We start from the raw sequence: 9,773 nt of genomic DNA, 5'->3' as shown, positions 1-9,773 counted from the left end.
AGTCGCCTATGAGACGCCGAGGCGAGCGCGCACTCCGCGCCACCTTCCAGGTGGAAAGACGCGCTTTGCGTCAAATGTGCCACGGAAAGCGGCGATTGCGTGTGTTGGGAGAAGAGGCGAATGCTTCTTCGGTGGTGCGGCTACATTATAAGGACGCCAACGGCAGTACCATGTTGACTACACCGGTTCTCGTCCGATCACCGAAGTTAAGCAACATCGGGCGCGGTTAGTACTTGGATGGGTGACCGCCTGGGAACACCGCGTGCTGTTGGCTCTTTCTAATTTTTTCATTTTTACGTCGCTACACCTGCCAGGCCTCTTTTCATAATAACTTTCAGGTGTCGACAAAGATGCTTCCACAAGCATTTTAAAGTACTGTATTAAACGTAAGATACGAAATTACGGTAATGAACTCGGTTTGAGTAAGAATGCGCGAAGGAAGAGTGCTAGGAACTCGTTGAAAATGACAAAACACTACCAATCGACAGATGTGTTCTTGAAATGCGCCAGAGCCTACTGTTACGCAGCAGTGCTAAATTCCGAAAAGTAACTAAATAAATAAATAAATAAATAAAAACCAACCGTTCTCGTGAAATCACCCAAGTTAAGCAACAACGTTAGTATTCGGATCGGCGACTGCCTGGGACCTCTGGCTGTCTTCATATTTTGCTTTCTTGTCGCCAGCCCTGCCAGCCGTCTCTTCACGCTACCTTTCCGATGCGACAAAGATGTTTCCACAATGACTTAAATCTGTTGTAATAAACAAAAGATACGATATTAGGGAACTCAGTTTGAAGAAGCGTGTGCCAAGGAAGATTTCCAAAGTGTCTCTGGAAATAACAAAACAGTATTAAGCGGCAGAAATGTTCCGAAATACGTCCGGGCTTATTGTTTTGTAGCAGTGTACACGTGCAAATTTGTAAACAAAAATTCTGTGTCTTCTGTCCTTGGTTTCGCACCTTTCCATGGCACGGCACAGCGCTGCTCTAGTAGCTCCGAACGGCCGCCCACGGCGTCTCGGACACGCCGGTCAGGCCCGCGCCCGTCTCGCAGATGTTTCTCGTGCTTGTGCTGTCATATGGGCCGCGACCCGAGCGGCAGCGAGCGGCAGTCGAGCAAAGTCGGGACAAGTCGGGACGGGAGGGGGGACAGGCGCGAATGCAAATGCACCGCGCAAATTACGCATAAATCTGGAAGCGCGGCGTGTGTCAGGCAGGTGAGAAAGCTTCCGTCGGTCCAGCAGGACACTGCAACACCCCGCGCAGTCCCCCCGCCGCCCGGCCGCGCGCAAGCCCTGCGCCGGATAACAGGAACAAGGCGCGTCGCCAGTGGGTGTCGGAGGCCGCACGCACCAAACGAATGACAGGCGGTGCATCGAGCAGCTGTGTTGTGCGTCTCACCTACGTTCGGCAGTCGCCTATGAGACGCCGAGGCGAGCGCGCACTCCGCGCCACCTTCCAGGTGGAAAGACGCGCTTTGCGTCAAATGTGCCACGGAAAGCGGCGATTGCGTGTGTTGGGAGAAGAGGCGAATGCTTCTTCGGTGGTGCGGCTACATTATAAGGACGCCAACGGCAGTACCATGTTGACTACACCGGTTCTCGTCCGATCACCGAAGTTAAGCAACATCGGGCGCGGTTAGTACTTGGATGGGTGACCGCCTGGGAACACCGCGTGCTGTTGGCTCTTTCTAATTTTTTCATTTTTACGTCGCTACACCTGCCAGGCCTCTTTTCATAATAACTTTCAGGTGTCGACAAAGATGCTTCCACAAGCATTTTAAAGTACTGTATTAAACGTAAGATACGAAATTACGGTAATGAACTCGGTTTGAGTAAGAATGCGCGAAGGAAGAGTGCTAGGAACTCGTTGAAAATGACAAAACACTACCAATCGACAGATGTGTTCTTGAAATGCGCCAGAGCCTACTGTTACGCAGCAGTGCTAAATTCCGAAAAGTAACTAAATAAATAAATAAATAAATAAAAACCAACCGTTCTCGTGAAATCACCCAAGTTAAGCAACAACGTTAGTATTCGGATCGGCGACTGCCTGGGACCTCTGGCTGTCTTCATATTTTGCTTTCTTGTCGCCAGCCCTGCCAGCCGTCTCTTCACGCTACCTTTCCGATGCGACAAAGATGTTTCCACAATGACTTAAATCTGTTGTAATAAACAAAAGATACGATATTAGGGAACTCAGTTTGAAGAAGCGTGTGCCAAGGAAGATTTCCAAAGTGTCTCTGGAAATAACAAAACAGTATTAAGCGGCAGAAATGTTCCGAAATACGTCCGGGCTTATTGTTTTGTAGCAGTGTACACGTGCAAATTTGTAAACAAAAATTCTGTGTCTTCTGTCCTTGGTTTCGCACCTTTCCATGGCACGGCACAGCGCTGCTCTAGTAGCTCCGAACGGCCGCCCACGGCGTCTCGGACACGCCGGTCAGGCCCGCGCCCGTCTCGCAGATGTTTCTCGTGCTTGTGCTGTCATATGGGCCGCGACCCGAGCGGCAGCGAGCGGCAGTCGAGCAAAGTCGGGACAAGTCGGGACGGGAGGGGGGACAGGCGCGAATGCAAATGCACCGCGCAAATTACGCATAAATCTGGAAGCGCGGCGTGTGTCAGGCAGGTGAGAAAGCTTCCGTCGGTCCAGCAGGACACTGCAACACCCCGCGCAGTCCCCCCGCCGCCCGGCCGCGCGCAAGCCCTGCGCCGGATAACAGGAACAAGGCGCGTCGCCAGTGGGTGTCGGAGGCCGCACGCACCAAACGAATGACAGGCGGTGCATCGAGCAGCTGTGTTGTGCGTCTCACCTACGTTCGGCAGTCGCCTATGAGACGCCGAGGCGAGCGCGCACTCCGCGCCACCTTCCAGGTGGAAAGACGCGCTTTGCGTCAAATGTGCCACGGAAAGCGGCGATTGCGTGTGTTGGGAGAAGAGGCGAATGCTTCTTCGGTGGTGCGGCTACATTATAAGGACGCCAACGGCAGTACCATGTTGACTACACCGGTTCTCGTCCGATCACCGAAGTTAAGCAACATCGGGCGCGGTTAGTACTTGGATGGGTGACCGCCTGGGAACACCGCGTGCTGATGGCTCTTTCTCATTTTTACGTCGCTACACCTGCCAGGCCTCTTTTCATAATAACTTTCAGGTGTCGACAAAGATGCTTCCACAAGCATTTTAAAGTACTGTATTAAACGTAAGATACGAAATTACGGTAATGAACTCGGTTTGAGTAAGAATGCGCGAAGGAAGAGTGCTAGGAACTCGTTGAAAATGACAAAACACTACCAATCGACAGATGTGTTCTTGAAATGCGCCAGAGCCTACTGTTACGCAGCAGTGCTAAATTCCGAAAAGTAACTAAATAAATAAATAAATAAATAAAAACCAACCGTTCTCGTGCCATCACCCAAGTTAAGCAACAACGTTAGTATTCGGATCGGCGACTGCCTGGGACCTCTGGCTGTCTTCATATTTTGCTTTCTTGTCGCCAGCCCTGCCAGCCGTCTCTTCACGCTACCTTTCCGATGCGACAAAGATGTTTCCACAATGACTTAAATCTGTTGTAATAAACAAAAGATACGATATTAGGGAACTCAGTTTGAAGAAGCGTGTGCCAAGGAAGATTTCCAAAGTGTCTCTGGAAATAACAAAACAGTATTAAGCGGCAGAAATGTTCCGAAATACGTCCGGGCTTATTGTTTTGTAGCAGTGTACACGTGCAAATTTGTAAACAAAAATTCTGTGTCTTCTGTCCTTGGTTTCGCACCTTTCCATGGCACGGCACAGCGCTGCTCTAGTAGCTCCGAACGGCCGCCCACGGCGTCTCGGACACGCCGGTCAGGCCCGCGCCCGTCTCGCAGATGTTTCTCGTGCTTGTGCTGTCATATGGGCCGCGACCCGAGCGGCAGCGAGCGGCAGTCGAGCAAAGTCGGGACAAGTCGGGACGGGAGGGGGGACAGGCGCGAATGCAAATGCACCGCGCAAATTACGCATAAATCTGGAAGCGCGGCGTGTGTCAGGCAGGTGAGAAAGCTTCCGTCGGTCCAGCAGGACACTGCAACACCCCGCGCAGTCCCCCCGCCGCCCGGCCGCGCGCAAGCCCTGCGCCGGATAACAGGAACAAGGCGCGTCGCCAGTGGGTGTCGGAGGCCGCACGCACCAAACGAATGACAGGCGGTGCATCGAGCAGCTGTGTTGTGCGTCTCACCTACGTTCGGCAGTCGCCTATGAGACGCCGAGGCGAGCGCGCACTCCGCGCCACCTTCCAGGTGGAAAGACGCGCTTTGCGTCAAATGTGCCACGGAAAGCGGCGATTGCGTGTGTTGGGAGAAGAGGCGAATGCTTCTTCGGTGGTGCGGCTACATTATAAGGACGCCAACGGCAGTACCATGTTGACTACACCGGTTCTCGTCCGATCACCGAAGTTAAGCAACATCGGGCGCGGTTAGTACTTGGATGGGTGACCGCCTGGGAACACCGCGTGCTGATGGCTCTTTCTCATTTTTACGTCGCTACACCTGCCAGGCCTCTTTTCATAATAACTTTCAGGTGTCGACAAAGATGCTTCCACAAGCATTTTAAAGTACTGTATTAAACGTAAGATACGAAATTACGGTAATGAACTCGGTTTGAGTAAGAATGCGCGAAGGAAGAGTGCTAGGAACTCGTTGAAAATGACAAAACACTACCAATCGACAGATGTGTTCTTGAAATGCGCCAGAGCCTACTGTTACGCAGCAGTGCTAAATTCCGAAAAGTAACTAAATAAATAAATAAATAAAAAAAAACCAACCGTTCTCGTGCCATCACCCAAGTTAAGCAACAACGTTAGTATTCGGATCGGCGACTGCCTGGGACCTCTGGCTGTCTTCATATTTTGCTTTCTTGTCGCCAGCCCTGCCAGCCGTCTCTTCACGCTACCTTTCCGATGCGACAAAGATGTTTCCACAATGACTTAAATCTGTTGTAATAAACAAAAGATACGATATTAGGGAACTCAGTTTGAAGAAGCGTGTGCCAAGGAAGATTTCCAAAGTGTCTCTGGAAATAACAAAACAGTATTAAGCGGCAGAAATGTTCCGAAATACGTCCGGGCTTATTGTTTTGTAGCAGTGTACACGTGCAAATTTGTAAACAAAAATTCTGTGTCTTCTGTCCTTGGTTTCGCACCTTTCCATGGCACGGCACAGCGCTGCTCTAGTAGCTCCGAACGGCCGCCCACGGCGTCTCGGACACGCCGGTCAGGCCCGCGCCCGTCTCGCAGATGTTTCTCGTGCTTGTGCTGTCATATGGGCCGCGACCCGAGCGGCAGCGAGCGGCAGTCGAGCAAAGTCGGGACAAGTCGGGACGGGAGGGGGGACAGGCGCGAATGCAAATGCACCGCGCAAATTACGCATAAATCTGGAAGCGCGGCGTGTGTCAGGCAGGTGAGAAAGCTTCCGTCGGGCCAGCAGGACACTGCAACACCCCGCGCAGTCCCCCCGCCGCCCGGCCGCGCGCAAGCCCTGCGCCGGATAACAGGAACAAGGCGCGTCGCCAGTGGGTGTCGGAGGCCGCACGCACCAAACGAATGACAGGCGGTGCATCGAGCAGCTGTGTTGTGCGTCTCACCTACGTTCGGCAGTCGCCTATGAGACGCCGAGGCGAGCGCGCACTCCGCGCCACCTTCCAGGTGGAAAGACGCGCTTTGCGTCAAATGTGCCACGGAAAGCGGCGATTGCGTGTGTTGGGAGAAGAGGCGAATGCTTCTTCGGTGGTGCGGCTACATTATAAGGACGCCAACGGCAGTACCATGTTGACTACACCGGTTCTCGTCCGATCACCGAAGTTAAGCAACATCGGGCGCGGTTAGTACTTGGATGGGTGACCGCCTGGGAACACCGCGTGCTGATGGCTCTTTCTCATTTTTACGTCGCTACACCTGCCAGGCCTCTTTTCATAATAACTTTCAGGTGTCGACAAAGATGCTTCCACAAGCATTTTAAAGTACTGTATTAAACGTAAGATACGAAATTACGGTAATGAACTCGGTTTGAGTAAGAATGCGCGAAGGAAGAGTGCTAGGAACTCGTTGAAAATGACAAAACACTACCAATCGACAGATGTGTTCTTGAAATGCGCCAGAGCCTACTGTTACGCAGCAGTGCTAAATTCCGAAAAGTAACTAAATAAATAAATAAATAAAAAAAAACCAACCGTTCTCGTGCCATCACCCAAGTTAAGCAACAACGTTAGTATTCGGATCGGCGACTGCCTGGGACCTCTGGCTGTCTTCATATTTTGCTTTCTTGTCGCCAGCCCTGCCAGCCGTCTCTTCACGCTACCTTTCCGATGCGACAAAGATGTTTCCACAATGACTTAAATCTGTTGTAATAAACAAAAGATACGATATTAGGGAACTCAGTTTGAAGAAGCGTGTGCCAAGGAAGATTTCCAAAGTGTCTCTGGAAATAACAAAACAGTATTAAGCGGCAGAAATGTTCCGAAATACGTCCGGGCTTATTGTTTTGTAGCAGTGTACACGTGCAAATTTGTAAACAAAAATTCTGTGTCTTCTGTCCTTGGTTTCGCACCTTTCCATGGCACGGCACAGCGCTGCTCTAGTAGCTCCGAACGGCCGCCCACGGCGTCTCGGACACGCCGGTCAGGCCCGCGCCCGTCTCGCAGATGTTTCTCGTGCTTGTGCTGTCATATGGGCCGCGACCCGAGCGGCAGCGAGCGGCAGTCGAGCAAAGTCGGGACAAGTCGGGACGGGAGGGGGGACAGGCGCGAATGCAAATGCACCGCGCAAATTACGCATAAATCTGGAAGCGCGGCGTGTGTCAGGCAGGTGAGAAAGCTTCCGTCGGTCCAGCAGGACACTGCAACACCCCGCGCAGTCCCCCCGCCGCCCGGCCGCGCGCAAGCCCTGCGCCGGATAACAGGAACAAGGCGCGTCGCCAGTGGGTGTCGGAGGCCGCACGCACCAAACGAATGACAGGCGGTGCATCGAGCAGCTGTGTTGTGCGTCTCACCTACGTTCGGCAGTCGCCTATGAGACGCCGAGGCGAGCGCGCACTCCGCGCCACCTTCCAGGTGGAAAGACGCGCTTTGCGTCAAATGTGCCACGGAAAGCGGCGATTGCGTGTGTTGGGAGAAGAGGCGAATGCTTCTTCGGTGGTGCGGCTACATTATAAGGACGCCAACGGCAGTACCATGTTGACTACACCGGTTCTCGTCCGATCACCGAAGTTAAGCAACATCGGGCGCGGTTAGTACTTGGATGGGTGACCGCCTGGGAACACCGCGTGCTGATGGCTCTTTCTCATTTTTACGTCGCTACACCTGCCAGGCCTCTTTTCATAATAACTTTCAGGTGTCGACAAAGATGCTTCCACAAGCATTTTAAAGTACTGTATTAAACGTAAGATACGAAATTACGGTAATGAACTCGGTTTGAGTAAGAATGCGCGAAGGAAGAGTGCTAGGAACTCGTTGAAAATGACAAAACACTACCAATCGACAGATGTGTTCTTGAAATGCGCCAGAGCCTACTGTTACGCAGCAGTGCTAAATTCCGAAAAGTAACTAAATAAATAAATAAATAAAAAAAAACCAACCGTTCTCGTGCCATCACCCAAGTTAAGCAACAACGTTAGTATTCGGATCGGCGACTGCCTGGGACCTCTGGCTGTCTTCATATTTTGCTTTCTTGTCGCCAGCCCTGCCAGCCGTCTCTTCACGCTACCTTTCCGATGCGACAAAGATGTTTCCACAATGACTTAAATCTGTTGTAATAAACAAAAGATACGATATTAGGGAACTCAGTTTGAAGAAGCGTGTGCCAAGGAAGATTTCCAAAGTGTCTCTGGAAATAACAAAACAGTATTAAGCGGCAGAAATGTTCCGAAATACGTCCGGGCTTATTGTTTTGTAGCAGTGTACACGTGCAAATTTGTAAACAAAAATTCTGTGTCTTCTGTCCTTGGTTTCGCACCTTTTCCATGGCACGGCACAGCGCTGCTCTAGTAGCTCCGAACGGCCGCCCACGGCGTCTCGGACACGCCGGTCAGGCCCGCGCCCGTCTCGCAGATGTTTCTCGTGCTTGTGCTGTCATATGGGCCGCGACCCGAGCGGCAGCGAGCGGCAGTCGAGCAAAGTCGGGACAAGTCGGGACGGGAGGGGGGACAGGCGCGAATGCAAATGCACCGCGCAAATTACGCATAAATCTGGAAGCGCGGCGTGTGTCAGGCAGGTGAGAAAGCTTCCGTCGGTCCAGCAGGACACTGCAACACCCCGCGCAGTCCCCCCGCCGCCCGGCCGCGCGCAAGCCCTGCGCCGGATAACAGGAACAAGGCGCGTCGCCAGTGGGTGTCGGAGGCCGCACGCACCAAACGAATGACAGGCGGTGCATCGAGCAGCTGTGTTGTGCGTCTCACCTACGTTCGGCAGTCGCCTATGAGACGCCGAGGCGAGCGCGCACTCCGCGCCACCTTCCAGGTGGAAAGACGCGCTTTGCGTCAAATGTGCCACGGAAAGCGGCGATTGCGTGTGTTGGGAGAAGAGGCGAATGCTTCTTCGGTGGTGCGGCTACATTATAAGGACGCCAACGGCAGTACCATGTTGACTACACCGGTTCTCGTCCGATCACCGAAGTTAAGCAACATCGGGCGCGGTTAGTACTTGGATGGGTGACCGCCTGGGAACACCGCGTGCTGATGGCTCTTTCTCATTTTTACGTCGCTACACCTGCCAGGCCTCTTTTCATAATAACTTTCAGGTGTCGACAAAGATGCTTCCACAAGCATTTTAAAGTACTGTATTAAACGTAAGATACGAAATTACGGTAATGAACTCGGTTTGAGTAAGAATGCGCGAAGGAAGAGTGCTAGGAACTCGTTGAAAATGACAAAACACTACCAATCGACAGATGTGTTCTTGAAATGCGCCAGAGCCTACTGTTACGCAGCAGTGCTAAATTCCGAAAAGTAACTAAATAAATAAATAAATAAAAAAAAACCAACCGTTCTCGTGCCATCACCCAAGTTAAGCAACAACGTTAGTATTCGGATCGGCGACTGCCTGGGACCTCTGGCTGTCTTCATATTTTGCTTTCTTGTCGCCAGCCCTGCCAGCCGTCTCTTCACGCTACCTTTCCGATGCGACAAAGATGTTTCCACAATGACTTAAATCTGTTGTAATAAACAAAAGATACGATATTAGGGAACTCAGTTTGAAGAAGCGTGTGCCAAGGAAGATTTCCAAAGTGTCTCTGGAAATAACAAAACAGTATTAAGCGGCAGAAATGTTCCGAAATACGTCCGGGCTTATTGTTTTGTAGCAGTGTACACGTGCAAATTTGTAAACAAAAATTCTGTGTCTTCTGTCCTTGGTTTCGCACCTTTCCATGGCACGGCACAGCGCTGCTCTAGTAGCTCCGAACGGCCGCCCACGGCGTCTCGGACACGCCGGTCAGGCCCGCGCCCGTCTCGCAGATGTTTCTCGTGCTTGTGCTGTCATATGGGCCGCGACCCGAGCGGCAGCGAGCGGCAGTCGAGCAAAGTCGGGACAAGTCGGGACGGGAGGGGGGACAGGCGCGAATGCAAATGCACCGCGCAAATTACGCATAAATCTGGAAGCGCGGCGTGTGTCAGGCAGGTGAGAAAGCTTCCGTCGGTCCAGCAGGACACTGCAACACCCCGCGCAGTCCCCCCGCCGCCCGGCCGCGCGCAAGCCCTGCGCCGGATAACAGGAACAAGGCGCGTCGCCAGTGGGTGTCGGAGGCCGC

At 52.4% G+C, this 9,773-nt stretch overlaps 7 non-coding genes across 7 annotated transcripts; all 7 read left to right on the top strand.

Annotated features, from left to right (window-relative positions):
• The first annotated feature begins 155 nt into the window (after positions 1-155).
• Positions 156-274, top strand: LOC126089393 (5S ribosomal RNA). The gene has a single exon (XR_007520720.1). It is a non-coding gene; the product is annotated as a 5S ribosomal RNA (ribosomal RNA).
• A 1,292-nt stretch (positions 275-1,566) lies between these two features.
• Positions 1,567-1,685, top strand: LOC126089392 (5S ribosomal RNA). The gene has a single exon (XR_007520719.1). It is a non-coding gene; the product is annotated as a 5S ribosomal RNA (ribosomal RNA).
• A 1,292-nt stretch (positions 1,686-2,977) lies between these two features.
• On the top strand, positions 2,978-3,096 carry LOC126089465 (5S ribosomal RNA). Its single transcript, XR_007520788.1, has one exon. It is a non-coding gene; the product is annotated as a 5S ribosomal RNA (ribosomal RNA).
• Positions 3,097-4,380: 1,284 nt separating this feature from the next.
• On the top strand, positions 4,381-4,499 carry LOC126089464 (5S ribosomal RNA). Its single transcript, XR_007520787.1, has one exon. It is a non-coding gene; the product is annotated as a 5S ribosomal RNA (ribosomal RNA).
• Positions 4,500-5,783: 1,284 nt separating this feature from the next.
• On the top strand, positions 5,784-5,902 carry LOC126089463 (5S ribosomal RNA). The gene has a single exon (XR_007520786.1). It is a non-coding gene; the product is annotated as a 5S ribosomal RNA (ribosomal RNA).
• A 1,284-nt stretch (positions 5,903-7,186) lies between these two features.
• Positions 7,187-7,305, top strand: LOC126089462 (5S ribosomal RNA). The gene has a single exon (XR_007520785.1). It is a non-coding gene; the product is annotated as a 5S ribosomal RNA (ribosomal RNA).
• A 1,285-nt stretch (positions 7,306-8,590) lies between these two features.
• LOC126089461 (5S ribosomal RNA) lies at positions 8,591-8,709 on the top strand. Its single transcript, XR_007520784.1, has one exon. It is a non-coding gene; the product is annotated as a 5S ribosomal RNA (ribosomal RNA).
• Positions 8,710-9,773: the final 1,064 nt, after the last annotated feature.

This window comes from Schistocerca cancellata, chromosome 6 (assembly GCF_023864275.1).
Source record: "Schistocerca cancellata isolate TAMUIC-IGC-003103 chromosome 6, iqSchCanc2.1, whole genome shotgun sequence".
Lineage (NCBI taxonomy): Eukaryota > Metazoa > Arthropoda > Insecta > Orthoptera > Acrididae > Schistocerca > Schistocerca cancellata.
The sequence above is the reverse complement of the archived record's forward strand: the minus strand, read 5'-3'. Positions and strand labels throughout refer to the sequence as shown.